The sequence below is a fragment of the Apis laboriosa genome, unplaced genomic scaffold (assembly GCF_014066325.1).
Source record: "Apis laboriosa isolate Shangri-la unplaced genomic scaffold, ASM1406632v1 scaffold202_cov151, whole genome shotgun sequence".
Lineage (NCBI taxonomy): Eukaryota > Metazoa > Arthropoda > Insecta > Hymenoptera > Apidae > Apis > Apis laboriosa.
In genome coordinates, this window is record NW_025222291.1 from 484,072 (window position 1) to 504,716 (window position 20,645).

General features: G+C 35.0%; 1 protein-coding gene and 1 long non-coding RNA gene across 3 annotated transcripts in view; one reads left to right on the plus strand and one right to left on the minus strand.

Moving 5' to 3' along the window:
* Positions 1-20,645, minus strand: part of LOC122712445 (zinc finger SWIM domain-containing protein 8 homolog) — a 73,811-nt gene that overhangs the window by 22,881 nt on the left and 30,285 nt on the right. The window lies entirely within an intron of this gene.
* On the plus strand, positions 6,602-14,726 carry LOC122712523. Of its 2 annotated transcripts, XR_006346353.1 has the most exons (4): positions 6,602-7,077; positions 7,155-7,502; positions 7,535-8,321; positions 14,214-14,726. It is a non-coding gene; the product is annotated as an uncharacterized LOC122712523 (long non-coding RNA). The 2 variants fall into 2 exon arrangements; XR_006346352.1 differs by having other exon boundaries at positions 6,602-7,502.

The following is a 20,645-nucleotide window of genomic DNA, read 5'->3' on the forward strand; positions in this document are numbered from 1 at the left end:
ATTAAAAAAATTTTTTTTCATTTTAAAATATGATTGCTAACGTAACTAGTTTTTAGTTATTTCGAAATTAATAGAAAAATTAACGTAACTAATTTTTTAATAATATTAGTTTTTAATTATTTCGAAATTAATAGAAAAATTAACATTATTATTTAAAATTAGCTCGATTTCTGAAATATATTTCAAGGTTTATTTTCGAGGAAAATATAGAATCAACGATCAAACGCGAATATAAATAGTGGTAATGTATATCGGAAGGTTTCGAGGATAGCTTTTGGCTTTTATAGGTTTCTTGGAAATATAAGATCGTAATAGTAAACTCTATTTTCACATTTTATCGATTTTTTTTCAAAATTGATATGATTAAAATATTAAAATAATTATTAGGAACATTATATTTAAGTCTTCACAAGAGAAATATTCCAAACATTTTCTATTCCGTTTTTTCATTCCTTCAATTAGAATAGAAAATTTATAAAGCTATTTTGAAAATTTGTTATATAATTTTGAGAAAATATTCAAAGCATAGTATAAGGAATATTTGAAAAATAAATCAATCCTTTATTTGAATTATTCTCCAATCAATTCTTTATTATTCGTATTAAAAATTTGACTTATACATCCGTAATCTATTAATCAAAATTCCAATTAATCGATCCCCGTATCTACTATCATTTTTACTTCACTTACAAACGACGTCCATCCAAAGATGTCCCAAATCGATCCTCCCTCCATTTTCCACGGTACAATCCCCTCGAAACCGATTTTTCCACAAAAACGAGCCACGTTTCGCTCGTTTTTCACCTTGTCCTCCCCCGAACAAGTACCGAACCGAGGAAAAATGGCCACGAATCCCAGCCCCGTCGTTCCATCGTGTCCGAGAAGAGAGCAGCGGAAAACGCAGCGTCCCCGAAATTCGCCTGGCAACCACCACCCCCTCTTCCTCCCTCCCTCCCTTCCTCTCTCTCTCTCTCTCTCTCTTTCTCTTCCCTCCACTTCTTCTCTCCCTCTTACCTCCCTCCCTTTCTTTATCTCTCCCTCTCTCCCTCTCTCCTCGTCTCTTTTTTCTCGTTCGCCCAGATACACTTTTGTTTCGCTCCGTTTAATGGTCGTGAATTTTCAGAATGTCTCCCCGGGGGCTGGCTGAAAATGAATTTCACGTAGTGAAACGCGACGGTGCATCGACCTCGCGGCCGATCGATATCCCTCCACGCTCGGGTCTCGCGAAGGCAACGGCTAACGCACGGAAATGTTCACCCGGGAGATTTCAATTTTTATCCCGTGTATTACGGGGGGAGGGAGAGAGGGAGAGAGAGTGGGGTGGGGAAAAAATTCGTTCGATCCTCGAAACTTGCAATCGTTCCGATTTCTTTTCGTTTAACCGCGAACCATCGTCTCGTGCGAATCGGAAGTGGCGTCGGTGGAGGAATTGGAGGATGGAAGAATAGTTTGCTCGAGCAAATTTTATTTATTTTTTTTTTTTTTAAGTTTTTTTAAACTTTTCTACGTGGTTGATTGTCGTCGATTCCTTGAAAAAAGGATTGATAGGGTTACAAGTTAATTGATACAATTTGATACAAATGAGTAAGAAAAAAATCCGATCCTCTTTTTGTTTCGTGAAATATTTGTGAATTGGAATTTTCGTTTCGTTGGAATATTATAATCGTAACTAGTTTTGAATTACCGGCTACGGTAAAACGATCGAGTTCCAGACCATTTTAACGCATTATCCGTAAGTATCCTATCGGCAATCGAACCACGGTTACGATAATCGTAGAAGTTTTAATTGGGCGGAGTGGGAATGGAAAAGGGGAAACGAAGAAGAGAACGGAGAAAAATGAAAAAACGATAGAAATCCTTAACTGTGTTTTGATTTCTGTTTAAAAAAAGAAAGGATTCGCATAAAAATATAATATAAAACGAAACGAAAAAGAAATGTTATTATATATTTAGTTCTAATCGATAAAAAAACGTGACGATATAATTGCAAAAAAAAATATAGAATAATTTTTTGAATATCTAATATAGAAATATAATCTCCATTTAGAAATATAGTTGTCGATTAAATGGATTACAGATTTTTATGCGGATTTTTATTAAAACGTGTTCGAATATTTAACTAATATTAGAGATTACGAATGGATTTATCCAGTGACCCACATTTTTTCCTGGAAATGCGTATTATGTTCTTCCAGGAATCTCGTCTGTCACTTGTCTGGAATTTGGGATAGGTCAGTGAGATGAGGCGCGAACGAGAGATTCGACAAAGACGAAGATAATAAAACAAAAATTATCTTTCTTTTTACACGACGATATCTCGGGAACCGGAAGTCGTATCGGGATAAACGAAAAAGAGTTTTATAGGGCAAGGTTTTGCGCTTCTAACGATCGTTTACTCGTTGACCAAAAGTCATTATTTTCGAAGTTACAACGATTTAAAGTTTTCCTAATTTCAACATGATTTTAATCGAGTCTTAAGATAAATTTTAGATTTCTTAAAAGCAATTTTCTTATTTTTTGTTTAAAGAATTAAATTTTTAAACATTCGAAGGCAAAAATAACCTTGCTCATATAATAAATATATGCAAGTCATTATGTAATATGAAAAATATGCATTTGTATACATGAGTTAGAAAAGATTTTATATTTCTTATAGCTTGCGATGATTCTTTAAAAGAATTAGAATCTTTCCCCTCAAGAAAAATATTAATCTAAATCTCGTAATAACAATATTACGAGAAATATACATCATATTCGTATTTCAATAATTGATGTTAGAATTTTTCACGAGTCTCCATCACTTATAAATTCTTTCTATTCTATTTCGACCGAATAATACGAATAATACGTTTCTTGAAAATTCGAGAAGATAGAAGGACGTGGCTTCGAAGGACGGAACGGCTTATTAAAGCATTTGTCATTTCACGCTTTAATAGCCATGCTCTTATTAGGTTGTTAAGGCAGAATTTGCTACCGTTATGCTCTCCCTCGTCATTAGGGGCGAGCTTTCACGGAGGCTGGCCGAGCGTACCGGAATAAAATGAGAAATAAGCGAACGAGAATGCTTTAAACCCTGTATCTCGATGAAACAGTCCTCGATTAATACCTGAATACAATTTCCTATCCATTTATTCGAACTAAAATTCCCGTACTTTAAAGTCTATTCTATCTTCTCCGACGAGATTCTTCTTCTAAAAAAAAAAAAAGAAAACGTGCCATCGAAATTCATCGCTCGTAGTACTCGTAATATTAAAATTTTAATTTAAAAAATTAAATCGTCGATCGAATTGGAACGAGAACGAACGTTTGCGCGATTAATATTTGATTTTGAATTTTGGCCGAAAAAGATGTAAGATTGATCGATGTAAGGAGATTTTCTGACCTAATCCAAACGATAGATTTATTTTCACGACAGCGAATCCGTGGCGGACGTTTTAAAAATCAATCGACGTGGCAGACACTCGATTCGGTTTCCGCTACACGGTCTTATTTCCATAATGCCCGGAGGATTCGCCGATGCATCCAGAGCGATCTGTCACGATCGGAAATTCAATATAACGATTCGTTAAAATCTAAAAAAGAAGAAAAAAAAATCCGTAAAAGATATGAAAAACGAGAAATCGTCAATTCCAAGCAATTTTTTTCTCTTCGAAAAGAAGTTTTTTTCTCTTAGAAAAAAACTTCCCTCGAGGAATTCTCGAAAATTTTTAGAAAAAAAAAAAAAGAAAAAACCGCGTTCATTTTTAATAAACTCGTTTCACTTTTTAGAATAGAAATTTAAGTTGAGACAAGGGAAATAAAGTTTTTTTCATTCGACGTTGAAAAAATAGGAATGCAATTTTGATCTTTCTATCCCCGTGCGACATTTCTATCCAAATACCAATCTTGGAATCGTTTTTTTTCTAGAATCATTTAGGGATTTGTGCGCGCGCTAGTACACGTTATCGACAAAAGACGGTCGACGCGCGTATAAACGCGTATTCACCTTGGCACGGGTGGTGGTGGTCATATTTCAGAATCCCTTTCTGCAGTTTGAAAGGGAGGCTGCAGCCACCCCTTAGCCGCACGAAAATCAGGACAAAGAGGCATTTTGCCGTAACGCGATACATCACGTCGCGGGAGTGGTGGCTCGAAAAAGAAAAGGAAGAAATGCAAGAAGAATTGGAAAGAGGAGGAACAGGATTTTCTGTGTCACCGATTTAATCCCGCTGCGTGATCCTACTTTCGACGCCGCTCCAACGAAATATTTCCTTAAAGGAGAAAGGAAGGCATTAAGAGTTGTGAGTTTTTCACGAGCCTTTAAACTCGTCTTTTTTTTCTTTTTTCTTTCTTTCTTTTTTTCGAAAGAAATTATAGATTCCATATCTGTAATCCTGATCTATATATCGAATCGTATTAAATTTTTAATTGCGCTTCATAATTGAATTTTATATTAAATTTTCATAAATATAAATAGATTGTGTCCATATCAAATCATTTATAGTATATCAAATAGCGTATAAATAAATATATAAGTACATATACGTAGCAAAATTATAAAATCAATATAAATTCAAATTACCGAAAATAAACCGATAGTTTATAAAATTTGAAGGCACGAGTCGTCAACGTAGCGTCAATCCTAGATATTACTACTTGAATTCATTACGACAGTATTTTTCTATCAATTTATACAACCTTGCCAAAACCTAGAATAGATTAGTCATTAGTTACATAAATTCTAGAGAACTGGACTCAAAATCCAATATAACTAAATCCAACTTATAAACCCATCGCTCGTTTAAAAAAATAAAAATCAACGAAATGATTTAAAATTTTAATTCAATATCGTCTTTATTAATATCAAATATTCCTTATACTCACCCAATTAGTTTCTTAATATTTAAATTAATATACTCGTACAAAGTAGCTTGATTAATCCGAACTTTGAATATAATATTCGATAAAACGTAAAATCGATCGGCAATCGAATATCACCGAATGTCCAGTTAAAATATTCTACACAAGTGAATCTATACACGTAGGTTCGGCGAAATCGATGAAGCCCCCGTTTACGATTCTCCCATTGGTCACGGATATGAAATATGGTCGGGCACGAGTGCACGGAGCTGGCCGTAGGTTCCATGGAAACCCGGGACAAGCTACGTTATTACCGGTTCCCTGGCATTTATCTTCGTCGGACGAAGAGGTGGTATCGAACGAAAGATATCGTACGAAAGCCACGACGATCGACAATGAAGAAGTCGCGATGGAGGAGGAGGAGGAGGAGGAGGAAGGATTGGCGTCTTTTTTCTAATCGCGGTAAATTGATTCGGTCGTGACTGATTCCCTTTGATGGCGGGAAGCTCGTCGAAAAGGGTGGAACCGGCGAGACGTGGCGAAAGGGGTGACATGACGTCACGTTTAACTTTAACCGGCGTTATTTTTACTCTTTGTGTGAGCGCACATCCACGGTTGAAAAAGTGATGACGTAAAACGGAAAATTCCGATCCAGGTTGCTGGACTCCTCGCATTGGAAATTGATCGTGTATTATATTTGTCGATATTTTGCTTTCGTTCTTTTCTTTTTTTTTTTTTTTTTTCTTTTTTTGATATTAGATCGATGGAAGAGTAATACAAGGTTTAAAATAAGAATAATAATATCCGAAAAGTGTTTTTAAATTAAGCTCCTCCTTTTAGTCGTTTTGACTCGCAAATTGTGATATTATAATAATTTAATCGAAAGAATAACATTTTGTTAACGAAAGTTAAATTAGAAAAATTTTAATTAGGAAGAAAAATAATTATATTATCGATAATAGGAAGATAAGGTATAATTTATTTACCAAGTAGAATTCGGATATCGAAGCAAAAGGAGCGATAATACAAAGTTGAGATATTACAAAGGAAAGAGATTCGAGCGAGGAACGATTTAATATCCTCCGCGGAGCAAAAGGATTTTACGGCGGTAATATATTGAGTGGAAAACATTTCAACAAAATTGTGTAGTGAAGTACGAGAGCGTTCGAGTGAAGGGAATTTAATCAAGTGCGCTTTTAATAGCAAGTTCAGAGTTATGTTCAATGAACTCTCTCAATGTTCGGAAGGTATTATTGTTCCTTTGAGGTTCCATCACAAATATATACATATATCTAAAATTAAAATATTTAAAAATTGATAAAAATTGATTAAGGAAAAAATGATTCAAACGAAATATTTTCACAAATGAATACATCTTTTCTTTCTCTACGAATTTCGTTACGATATTTTATATTTTATAGATCAAAAGAATTTCTCTTTCGTTAATAACTATTGATACTTTTTTTCTCTTCCAAATTTTTCTTCATCCAGTTATTAGGACAACAGTCTCATTCCTTTAAATTATCACATCTCTCATTATTATTATTATATTATCCATAGCAAGAAATGTATATATTTGTTCGTAGAAAATTATATTCAAACTATTCAATTTCCATTGCGAATATCATTTCTCATTGCGAATAATAATAATAAAAATCGAGAGCTAATCTCAGATAAGACACCTTATATCTTATCTCTCTCTCTCTCTCTTTGTCTTTTCTCTTAGAAAATTTGCCGAGATTTCGTCGTTCCTCTGTCAAATACGGGCGTAATAGGATGTGCTTGTCTGGACTAATGGGCCGTGAACGCATACACAATCCCGTGGGAGGGTGGGCGAGTGCCCGAAGGGATCGAGACGGGGATGGTCGACAAAGGAGATCGAAGGAAAACTTGGGTCTGGCGACGACGCACAGGTGGAATTAATCGGTCCTTCGAATCGATCCGGCAAATTCTATTTCTCCGCCGGCTGTCGATGTTATCGTTAACGCGGAAATATTGTGCAGTCAGCTTTCGTGCTCGAGCTGAAACGATTCTGTTACACGCGACACCACGCCGTGAACGCGTCCCTGGATATCTTTTGAACGATGTTCCAGCCCAGGAAAGGGCGACTTCGGTCGATACGTGATTCTCAACTGGAGGGACGATTCAATGGATCGTGGCAGAATTCAAGGATTTTTTTTTCTATGTCGAATATTGTTTTGGAAAGTGATATTTATACTATGGCATCTCGTAGATGGAGTATTTATATTTTTGTATATTTCCAGAAAGAAAAAGCGAGAAATTTGTGTTGTATAAATCCATGGATATCTTTCCAGATTCCAGAGGAACTTAAAAATGCAGAAATCTCGAAACTCGTAAAGAGAAAGTTACTTCAATTTCTTTCAAAAAAATCCAATGATTATTTAAATTTATCCCTAGAAAAAAGAAGAAATTATAAATAAAAATTGCATTACTTCGATTATACTTCGAGAAAACATATTTAGAGATAATTGCAAGGGAAAAAGGATTAAAGGATGGTAGAAACGATCTCGTTTCCAGTAACGGAAGTAACAAAACACAGGAAGAACGATGTCTCGGATCGGCTGATCGCGGGAAATGCGATTGCTTTCGTGGCATTTCCGGGATTCGATGAAAGACAATTTTTCTACCGGATTGGGGAGGAGGTTGGAGTTGGGGGAGGTTGGAGTTGGGGGAGGTTGGAGTTGGGGGAGGTTGAAGGGTGGTCTAATCTCGAACACAAACCGTAACAAGTCGCCGAGGGAGTTCGCGTCAATTTTACCTTTTTCATCCTCGAAATGGCAAAATAGAAAGATAATCCCACGGGTCTGGTCTTGTCTGGTGGAAGGAGAGGGAGAATCGGCGCGGAGAACATGATTTTTCAACGGGGAAGGAAGAAGGAAATATCTCGAAATCCTGTTACATTTTAATCCAACGAGTTTCGTTGGGCGGATTATTAGTTACGATCTACGGAATTTGACGAAAGAAATCTAACACATGCTCTTTTCGAATCTAAGAATTAAAGTTTCAGCAGCAGTTAGATTTTTTTTTTATCATTTTGAACAACAATTTTAAAAATAAATACAGAATGATATATCTCAATGTTTGTTTCTTAGTTTCATTAAAAATTCGATGAATGTTTAATGTTTCTTTTTTCTTTTCTTTTTTTCTTGAATATACTTTTTGGAGTTTAGTCGATAGCCCGTTGGAAGGTCTATCTACTTCAATATTTCATTTCAGACCGTGGCCGTTTCACGGAAAGAAAGAAGCCGGGAGATGCTGACTAAGACCTCTCCCTACGTACTCTATCTAATCTCCTTTAGTCGAGCCATCAACCCTCTGTTCATCATCCTCTTCCTCCACCGTTCACGAACAATGAATCCGAGTATTTAACCGACGAAGAAAGTGCTACAACGTTCGATAACCGCGCGAAATCTTCATCGATCGCCTCCACGATCCAGTTAATTGTTGTCCCTTTGTCCAAGGTAAGATATTTTTATTTTAATAAGCACGTTTCGTGTGCTAGAAAACTCCCTTCCCCCCTTTGATTAATATTATCCAATAATTCACGATCGTCCTTTTCTTTTTTGTAATTTATATAAAAATATATACCTCTCTCGTAAGAGATGATATAATACTTTATTTTTAAATCAAGATGGCTGGTTGATGGAAATTAAAATAGAAAATCTTCAATCTTTGTTAGCGTCAACGATGACAGATCGCTCGTGTCATTTCTGTCCTATTATATTCTAACCACTGAAAATTTTCATTGCAGAAGAATTCCTAAGAATTTCCTTTACACGGCAAGACAAAGACAAAAATCATTTTGCAATCCCTTTTGGGGATATCGTCGTTCGTAATAATTTCGAAATCCACGTAAAATATCCATATATCATAATTTAAATCTTGAAAAAAAAAAAATAACAATTTGATCGTTGCTCGAAACCGACGTCCCTCTAAGGAAGAATTTTAATAATTTCATTCGAATCGGGGAAAATCGTGATGGCGGGCGGAGGAAACGCGAGGGATCAGGGGATCCGCGCAGTCTGATTCTGGCGTTTCGAATGGAAGGAAAGCAACCGGTTGAAATATAAAGTGCTTACACGCGGGCTTTGCTTGCATAATGGCTCGTTTGCGCGAGAAATGGCAGCAATTTCGAGGGGAATTGCGGGCCAGAATAATCTGGAAATAAAATCTTGCGAATTCTGGGGCTGGTTGAAAAGTGGAAAAAAGAGGAGGAGGAGGAGGAGGAGAAAGGAGAGGAAGAGGAGGAGGAGAAAGGAGAGGAAGAGGAGGAGGGAAGGGAAGCACGGAGATCGGGATAGAGCATCGCTATCGTCGAACGATTAAACGGTGGATCGTCGCGGGTTCGTGTTCGTGTTCGTGGTTGAAGAACGAAACCACGACATCGTCGGTGGTTTCGCGAGAAAGCATGACGAGTACAAGCATGTAATTCACGGCACGACTCGTCAAGGGAATTTCATTTCGCGACCGTATCATAAATTCTTCCTTTTATCCGAGTGTCGGGTTCTCCCCCTTTGAAGAATTATTTCGACTCGCGAATCATCAACCCCCTTTTTATATATAAATATAAAAATAAAGAGAGAAAATCCCGGAAGTCCAGATAGTTTTAGAGGAAGAGTACGTATTAAAAGAGCAAAAAAGAGGGGAGGAGGAGGGGGAGAGACGTTCTCTTTTAAATTCGAGAAAAATAATCGAGATTTTTTAAATTATTGAGAAAAATGTAAGGCGAATTTTTAAATATCTCTGTCTATATTCATTTATTTTAATTATCCAAAATACTCGATATGATGGAGATTTATCTTTATCTTATGGTAATTTTAATAAATTTTAAAATTGCAAAAAGGCAAAATTTTTAGAAATCAAATTTTTTGGAGAACGCAAAAATATTTCTCGATTCTTCATCATTCATGAATTTTCATGCATTCTCTTTTAATCGTACACTTCGAAGCAGAATCGTAAGCACGAAGTCGACAAAATAATTTTATTTCTATTAACGCGCTATCTGGCAATCTCGTGTTAATTGTTAGGTCGAATAGGAAACTGGTACGATAACGCTAAATGTCGTTCCCATTATATAGCGTTATGCAATAAATGACCAAGGCAACAATTCCATGGAAAACGCGTTCAATTCGGCCACGTGCAACGTTATTTCGATTCAATTATCTATTTCTTGGAACTTGAAACTTTATGCCATTATCTTATCTATCGGATAACCAAGAAAATTCTATTGTTACTTTTTACGAAGAGGAATAAATAATCGTTTATAAAACTCGTGCAAGCTGAAAATGAACGATGAAAGTTAAAATTGGACGTAAGATGCTCTACAGTATTGCCTATTTACAAAATTTTATTATCTTGGTAACTCGAATTTTAAAAAAAAAAAAGAGCTAAAATCTTCGAGTTAGATAATGATAAGTTTAATAAAGTATTACAAGAAAGGGGTTAGTGAAATATAAAGTACACCTTAGATCTCTTTTCAACACGTTTTATCCATTTTTAAAAAAACCTCCAACAATTCTAAGAATATATTCCTTTTCTTCTTTTATTAAATCAAATCGATTCTTGTATATACTATCTCGTATCTACATCACTTTAAAACAACTTTCATCGTTTGTATATATCCATTGTATAAAAAAAAAGATCCAGGGATATATCGAACTCGATCTCGTCGTCTGAATAAACAAGAATTCCGCGTTAACACGGCGTTAAGCGAATTAATTCACGCACGAGATAAAGAGTATCTCCTCTCCCTCTCTCTTTCTTTCTCTCTCTCTTCTCTCTATCCACCACGATCTTAAACCGAGAGAAGACTTAAGGTAACGTATCTCGCGCTGGTTTGCATACGTTGCAACGTTTAATTCTGCACGAGACGCTAATTAATACGTGTCTCGTCGAGAGTCGCGTAAACGTTGCCTTATACCACGGAGCAATTAACATCCTGCATAATTTAAACGGCTCGACCGTGTCGCCCTCTACCACCACCGTTAGATCCTCCATTTTTCTTTCTCGTTTATTATCTTACCGGGTACCGAAGGAAGAATCGAGCGCATCGAGCTTAAAATGCAAAGAGGAGAGGAACCACGCTTATTTGGAGCAAGAGAAAAAGAAAAAAAAAAAGAAAACGATACACTTTCGTACGGAAAAATTGAGATACAAAGCGGGAAATCGTGCGGATTTGATCCGCACGGGAAAGATTGAAGATTGGTTGGGCAAAGGTGCAATTAATCGAAGGTGTTGGCGCGTTTCGATTTTCCGGTGAGGGAAACGTGGGACTCCCTCCCCTTTGGCCGTGTTCCAGATACGTAAAGAGGAATTGCGTATATAGCCTTTCCGGAAAGAGGATCGTGATAATGATAGGCCGTGATTCAGTATCGATCCTTGTAAGGGAAACGTATCGTACACGTGGATTTTGAAGAAACTTGGCCGAGAGATATATATATATATATATCTCGAAAAAATATTTGGCACGTTTTTCTTTTTTCTTATATATCGACCATCAAGCCATACCGTAGAAAAGAAAATTATTATTCATTTAAAAGAATAACACGGCCATACCTACCTAATATATCCTCGATTAAAAGTAAAAATTAATCAAAAGAAGATTTCTGATATCCTAAAATCGCAGTGCATACATTGAAATGTAACTATCCTCGAATCGAAGAAATACGACACTTCCCTTCCTCGAAATTTGCCTTTGTCCATCGATAAATAAACTTTCGCGCAGACCCCTCCTCCGATTTTAATTACGAAACGTACCGTGTCAGTTTGGACGCGGCAACCTCGTAGACGTTATTACGCTTAATTATGAAACGTGTTTCTCGATAACGAGGTGGCGCGTTCTCCAGCCATTGAACTCGAACCCCATTAGTCCTCGTCGTCGTCGATGACGAGGACGTACATTCGACGGATCCTCCATTCTATTGATGCGGAGCGCAGGGAGAGAGAGAGAGAGAGAGAGAGAGAGAGAGAGAGAGAAAGGGAGAGGGAGGGAAAGGGAGAGAGGATCGATCGATCGAGCGGTGCCGCGAAAGGCAACCCAGGTAACCCTGTTAGCCGCGTGGAAAGCGTATCCATTACCGATCCCTGTACACACCGAGAACGGCGCGGAAACACGGCCAGGGTCGACGGCTCGTGTTTTAGGTCAGCACGGTTGTTTCGTTTAATTTACTACGAAAGGCGATCGAGGCGAGAACCGTGGAACTGTGCCATCGACCAAAGGAAATCACCCTTAACCCTTTCGACCCGACTGCTTTTCCTCCTCTCCTTTCCATTTTTCATCCTCTTTCGCTCGAGTACAAGTATTTTAGCGATTCTAATATTCTTTTAAATAATTTTAAAACATCATTGGAGAAGTCAATGCAATATATATAGGATGGATTAATCGAGGATGATTCATAAAATTCACTTTTTTATTTTAAATGATTAAAAGAATTAATTGGAAGGTTTGAAGGTGAGTCGATCTGATTGAGATTAAGATTGGGCGAATTAAATGAAGTGCCTGGAACGATAAAATTTGCTTAGTCATTAAGGAGACAGGGATTGCTCGAAACGTGGTATCGCCTAAGGTGTTCAAATGTCTATTGCACGCTTGCATTGTTGTTGCGATGATGATATCTAATCTTCGTAACGGAGAAGTTTACAGAGCTTAAACGTTAAAACGAAAATTGAGAAAATTAATTAATTTGAGCTTAAATCAATTCGAATAGTTTTAATATTCGATCAGCGATTTAGAATCTCGCGAGGAAAAATTAGATTGATATCAAAATAAACTAATGAAAGAAGAAAAAAAAATGCGGCGTAATAATAAAATTCAATTTCCTGAAACGATGAAAAAAATTCACTTTTTCATCTCCTTATTATATTTTTCCCTTTGCGATAATCCATCATCCTGTGCAAGATAAAAATAAAAATAAAAATAAAAAAGGGAAAAATTCTCAAGAATAATAACTCAAGCAAAATAAAATTTAAATCAAGAAAAGAGATTCGCATCGTGCAAAATTCATTTTCCAATTTAAATATTTCTTTAATAAATACACGTTTTGATCCATTGATTTATCTATCAGAAGTAAAAACTATAAATACGATTTTCTTAAAACAATAAAAAAAAAATCCATCTACCTCTAATAATATTTTTCTTTCAGAATAAATAATAAAAACATCATAATCCATGAATAAAAATGCATAGACGTAAAATTTCTCGATGTTGGTAATCCACAGTAAAGATATTCCACACGTTCAATTAAAAACTCGGGGGACTCTCTGCGCAATTTTCAATGCCGATCCAACGTGGAAAAACCACGGAGTTGGGGACAAACGTGAAAGAGGAAACGGTGAAAAGTTGCTTCCTCGGCCGTTTTGGATTTACCTTAATGGACGACTGCGGCTTCCGTTGGAAACTTTGTCGTGGATGCATACTAATTTTTATCATTCGTTCCTCCCCCTTTCAATCGAAACCAACCACCTTTTCACGGGGGCGCGTGCTTTCAACGCTCGAAAGAGGCGATGACCGGTCAAAGAATCGGTGGGAAAAGACGCGTCCATCCCTTTTTCCCTTCCTTTTCACCCATCCGTTCGAGGGTTATATCGAAATGAACCGTGCAACTGCCGACTTTTAGCAAATTAAAGATGGATGCTGTGCTTTCATTCGATTACGAGAATCAAAACGATTCAGTGTTTAGGAATGAACGAGATTCAATGGATGATGATGATTGCCATTTACTGTGTTAATTTTAAAGTTCTTTCAATAGTTTGGCTATGACAGTTTCTTAAACTTTGTGAATTTGAGTTTAAAAATTGATTATTCTTACGTGAAATTATATGAAATAATTTTGTTCTTTAAAAAAAAGTAAATCACAGTAGTATGTTCAATATCCAACTATTATGTATGAACAATTCCTTCCTGTAGTTATATATAGTGATTAAGAATGAGTCAACTAATTTGCAAAATGTTTTCCAGGAAACTTCTTCTAACACAGTATTTCGAATCGACACTTAGGTTAACTTTTGATTCATGCGTAGCAAATTCACTGATTGCTAGTACGGAATGAGTCATTCTTCATACAAAGATATCTGCAGTTTATTCAAAAACTAACCGACAATCTTCAACGTTTCATTCATTCTATTTTCTTTTCAATAAGAATGAGAAATCATAATGAGAAATTAAACGTCCTAATCTGACGTTAAACATCTTGTATCTCAAAACTTTTTTATCATAATAGCTACCATATAATATATACGTACGTGTATATAAATTAAACAAACATAAATATCTTAAATTAAAAACATTATAATATTTCACTTCAACTTTGAAATAAAGTGTAACCTGGTCACTAATTATTTTTTTTTTTTTTTAGAGAATTTTGACTATTCCGCAAAATCTTGGCAAAAACTGGATGTAGTCTTCTCTGATCATCGAGGAACAGCTCTGAGATAAATGGAATCGAAAATATCATGACAGAAAAATTCATTCGACGAATATTCGACGACCAGGTAGCTACGATGGAAAGGATAGGCATTTTGTTCACGTGAAAATGACAGAGGAATCTTTTTCAAGATGTTGACACAAGAATGGTTGAAATTTTGGAAAGGACAGAGTCAATATTGCGTTTTTCTTCGGCTGCGAAGGAATTTAAGTCGTGTACACGATCGGAAAGGCGATTTCCAAAAGCGAGAAAAACGTTCGACAGTGGATGAGAGTGTCGATGAATTCCATTTTTGATTGTGAATCTCACGATTAGAGCCAGATGTTCACTCGGTTGGAATAAGATTGAAATCGACGTTCGAGAAAAATTCGTATCGTTTCGGAGGAATTTAAGTCAGATTCAGAGAGAAAGAAAGAGAGAGACTTTTTCTTCTGGTTCGATCGATTTTTAAAATATTGGAGAATCTTTTCTATGAAGAAATTAATTACAACAGAAGCAAATGAAAATTTAAAAATTTCAATCTCGAATTATTTTTTCAAGAAAATCATAAAGATAATTATTATATTTAATTATACCTTACATATACTGTAAATGATAATAATTGGATAACAGAACTTTTATTTTGAATTACTTATTTATTTTATGAAATTTTTTATGAAACTACGATAAAAATTCTCTAAAAAAAAAAAAAAAAAAAAAAAAAAAAAAAANAAAAAAAAAAAAAAAAAAAAAATATCTACCTGTGACCACGTATATATATTTATTTGAGTAAAGATTATCCAGCTGGTGGTTACGTCGTTGATTATCACGGTTACGAAGATTATTTCTTATCATTGCTAAAGATAATGTCAGAAAGAAAAGTAAAAAAAAAAAAAAAAAAAAAAATAACACACGAGTTACAATATCGCCCCCCTCTCGGAGGATCAGAAATATTTATCACGCGTCAATAGATTAAAAATCGAAATTAATACACGAGAGTGGAATGGCAGAGAGGAATGTTGTTTCCAATTCGAGTTTGTTCACGACAAAGATGCCTGGACAATGGTCTCTTGCACAAGCTGAGACCAAGTATTTTCGCGAATAGAGATGAACGACCTTGCGATTCGGTTGAAGCCGCAACCGCAGTTGTCGGAGGGCTGACCGATGTAATCTCGGTGGATCGTTTCCTTCGACTTATCAGCTCGTTTTTCTTCCGTTGCATTGTGCCATTTAACTGCCCGGGGAAAAGTTGAAAAAAGAAAATCGTAAGAAAGGGACTGTGATACTTCCAGGTGCGGAGGAAGCGATAAAAACTTGGGAGAGCAACACTCGAGAGATGTGATAATGCGTTTAATTTATCTTACCTCTTTTCAAAATAAAACAAAATCCTTATGATGAATATCATCGATTCTACGTAAAATGAATTCAAACTTGCGTAGAAGACAATTGTTTTGGAAAATGCTTAAATGCAGACAAAAAACAGAATAAAGTACTCTTTTGCAATAAAATAAATAGAAACGAAGGATAAATGTTATATATACTTATTAATTTATACAATTATAAAATTGATTCATAATGTTCTACCTCTCAAAAAGTTACGAAATTTTAATTTTATAAATCGCATTTCAAAAATTTAAAATCAATCTCATTTGCATCTCTTTACGATAAATGATCGATGGATCAAGCGTATCAACTACAACTATATACTCGATTGTTACAGGCGTGCAGAAATCTAACGATGAAGCGTGACCATATAACGTCACGGGTGCATTAAGTGGTTAAAACGGAGCAGGAAGTGGTTCATAATCCTCGTGCTACGTGTACACGGTATAAGTATGGCTGGAGAGAGGCTATCCGTATTTTGACCATGCGAGAGAGTAGGCAGGCCAGGCCCTGTGGTCGCATCAAACAAGATCATTATCTCCCTTGCTACAGGATGCTTCTAGGATCCTCCTTTATCTGTATCTGAATAACAGATGGAACAGAGTGGAACTCGGTTTACCGAGAAAAGACCAGTGGCCAGTAAGAAGAACGGCTAGAGAGATCGCTTTAAAGATGGGGAGATACGAGGAATAGGAATGAGAAATGGGAAACAAAGTGTTTTTTTTATTGTGGTATTCAAGAAAACATTGATATATATATATATATATATATATATATATATATATGAGAAATTTGAGAAGGAATTTTTTTCTTTTTTTTTATGGTAATAATAATTAAATAAACTGATATTTATGCAAAAATTGCGAATGTATGAAATGTATCTCGAGAATGCACGACATGCAAAAATATTCAAAGTATTTTTACGAGTATGCATTATGGTATTCGAGGAATAATACAAGTTTCTATTTAAACTCCAGTTCTTTAGTCATGTTCATAAAAATTTAATCTTGCATAAGAATCTGCATTTTATTAGCGAGAAAATATCAAGAAATAGAAGTGTAACGTTGAAGAATAGTTTCGAGAACGAGAAGTTGCTGCAATAAGAAAAGCAGCATTGAAATTTCTGAAAAAGAAAATTGCAATGGAAAAAAAAAAAAGAAAAGAAAAAAAGTAAGACAAGTTTCGAGGAAAGGTATTGCAGAAATTTTTCGGGAAAAAAGTTGCAATAATAGAGTAAAAGTTCCAAGAAAGAAACCTTTCAATGATACGAGAGCAAAGTACAAAAGAAAAAAAAAAGTACAGCAATAAAATAAGAAATATAGTATGGGTTCCAAAGAAAACAAGTTATACGTATAGAAACGAAAAAAGAATAAAAGGCATCAGAAAATGAATATAATAAAAACAAGATTGCAAAAAATTGCGGCAGATTAAATATAAGGCCACAAAAAGAATTGTAACCAAAAAAGATTGAACGAAATTATCGTATTTCTTATTAACGAATTTTTCTTTTGATTTTCCAACAGTTATTGACTTGTTGCAACAAGAATCGTGCAAACTATACGAGCACATCTATTCTTTTTCTGAATAATTAATATAAAAATAATTGATAACAATAAATTTTGACATCATCAGTAACAATTCTCTAACCCTCTTACCTATAAAAAAATGTATCCATAAATTTGACAAAATTATCAATTTGCCGTTGGAGAAAGCTTGATTTCTCATCTCATCATTTTTTTTTGTCCATTTTGAAAAATTTATATGCTTATCTAAACGAATAATTGATAAATAGGTAAGTAGTAGAGATCGTGATAAGAGATCCGTTAGCCGGTAAGAATCAATGGAACGATATTATAAGAGCTTATAGGCGCGACAGCTGATCGCGCTCAGCTGGTGTAGAAACTCCAAGGCCGCTTCGATGCCCCAGGTGCGAAACGCTCGATTATGGCCGTAGACGAAACAAACGCCACGGCTCCTCCTTTGTTCCTTGACCCTTATTTACGAATCGATTCCTTGGGAGAAAACGTTTCAGAGAAAGGAAATAGAGGGTGCATTTGTAGTGATTCCACTGTTCGTAAGAATTGAGCGGCATTTAAGCTTTGACAGAGAATGATATAATTTTTCTTTCAGACTTCCAACAATATTATTCTACATCTTTCCATTTTTTTAATGACCCGAGATGATGAAATTTAAACTTCTAATATATTATGTATAATACAACTTTTTTTTTATAATTCGTTATATAATATGAGGGAATTTATAAATTTATTAATATCATCGTTTTATACGTTACACGCAATATATCGAGGTTGAATATATTGGAATAAAATTCACTCGCGTTTGTAAATTCGAAAATCGGTCATTTTAATTTTTTTATTCCGCCTTGCTATATTTCTAGCTAATCCCCTTTAATTTAAAACTCCCCTTACATCGTGGAAATTAATACAGCCTCGTGAATACACAATTAACACAAATTGTTGCATATTTCCAACACCGTTATATAATTTTCTAAACGATCATTCCGATACACATACACATCTTTCTTCAAAACGATCTACGTGATCGATCAACAGCTTATCCACGAGGTGGATCTTAATTTTACGAAGCCTTAATTTTACGTACACCTTACCCCCTTTCCCAAAGACGAAGAGTGAACGTAAGAGAAATATCTCGAACGGGGCACAGCTCGCGTGTATAAGAACGCTTATGTTTTCCAAGCGGTATAAATATAACCCTCGTGAACGAACGTCTATTTTATAGACCAGTGTTTCCCAACCCGTAGGTTCGGAACGAAACGAAATATTTTTTTAAGGGGGTTGCTACAATTTTCTTTATTCGATCATCACTCGATTATTTACACGAAACGTATTTTTACAACTATAAGATTTTTCAACGCTTTGGTTTAATATAGCTGTAATATAGTTGAATTTACAGTAAAATAAATTGTGATTTATCATTGAGAAAAATATCGAAGATTCTATATTGATGTTTCACTTAAAGTTTCGATAATCGTCATTTATGTAAAAATATAATAAATTACATATTATACGATCTATCATTGAAAAAATATTAGAAATTCGATATTTCATATTTTTCACGACAAACTTTTAATACTTGGTTAAGTAATATTCCTGTACAGGCATTAAAAATAAAATATTATATTTTAATTTTAATCTTTATCCCGTTAAAAATAAATTTTTACGTAATGGAGAAAAAGGGGATGAGTGTTGAGAGACACTGTTGTAGAGGTTGCATGCCCTTCGCAACCAAGGGCTCGATCGTGTGTTGTCGAGCATGAAACGAACTATGAACTAGATTTGTCGCGGTGATGCCAGGGAAATGAGCCTGGAAAGACTATAATTCGAACCGTTGAACCAAATCACCGCTCTAGCTTACAATTATACACTTTATGTCGGTTATTATGAAACGGTTAAACAATCACGATCAGATTTCTGTGCAATTTTGTGGTTAAATAAAAAGAGGCTCGATGATGGAAAGTGGGTTAATCGTTGGATAAGTATTTTAATTTTAAAAGGGGGCGAGTTAGGGATCGATGGTGTGCGAATAATTCATGTATTTATAAGGATCATAGATGCAAGAAAGTTAATTAATGCATTTAGTATGTAAAAATATTCAAAATAAGGTGTATCAAATTTCTTCCATCAATTATTACACGTAAAAGTATGCATACAAAAATATTTTTATCGAGAATCATTTCATCATTTTTCATCTTCGTTATTTTAATCTCATTTTTAAATGTTTAAGTTACATTGAACGAATAATTGATTAATTTTTAAAAAATTACGATAACTTTTCGTGAAATTGATGATATGCATGAATTATATTCAACTATGTGACGAAATAATGGCAAGTAATTAATAAATATTAACCAATGAGAAGGCGAATGGTTAGGAAAATGATGGAGGGAGAAAGTTTTAGAAAACAGCGTCTCGGCATCCGTTCCTTTCGAAATAGGAGCAAACCGCGAAAGAAAAGGGATGGAAAAGGGGTGAGCCGTTAAAAGAGAAGAGATTGTACGAGCATACCATTAGTTTAACTTTCGAAAACCGTCGAACCACCGAGGAAAACCGGAAGTTTCCTCTCCTTTCGAGTCGAACGAATGCAAAAGAAATAACATCGATAAAAACTAAACTTTCAGAAAATTGGTAAACGAAAGAGCTTAAAAATAGTTTCTCATTAACTAACTATTTTCGTTATTCTAAAAGGATCGAATAAATAATCATTTGTTCCATTTTTAAATCTTAAAATTGTTTAAACGAAAAAACATTTTCGTTATCATGAAAATTCTTTCCTTTAAAATTAAATAACAAAGTAATATTTCACAGATAGTTGGAAACTTTACATGAAAGTTGGAGATTTCAGATAGGAAGGTATTCTAAGCTGGAAACAATTTAGTTAATGGCTCGCCCATAATCGAACGATAAAGTATTCTGTCTACGTAAAGACGATTAATCGGGAAAATTAATTCGCCAGTCCATTTGTATAATTACGAGGTTGTTCTTGCATCGAGGAAAAAAGAAGAGGCGAAACGTCAAAATGCCGGTGCATTTGACTTCACCCTCCTCCAACTTTCTATGGTCGGCGCTCGAGCAAAAGCCCATTGGGAAAACCAACCCCCTCCCCCCGAACTCCCATGAGAATCAATCCGTTCTCGTTCTTTGGTACGTTGCTCGTTCTATTCATTCGCTATTCCTAAAATTAAAACGCGAAATAACCCGTTAAATAACTTTTTCGATATTTAATCGTGAAATCTTCTTATAATCGTAACGATATTTTTAGGAAAACTTTATTAAAAAAAAATTGTATATATAAATATATACTTTTTTCTACTGCATCTTGTAAAAGATACTGTAAAATCACAATTTCCATTTGATATCGAAAAGAAAATACATAAAATTTAGATTGATTACTTGAATTATTTTTTTTTACAACGATCATACGATCAATTTTTAATTCCTGCAATAACAAATATAAGAATAA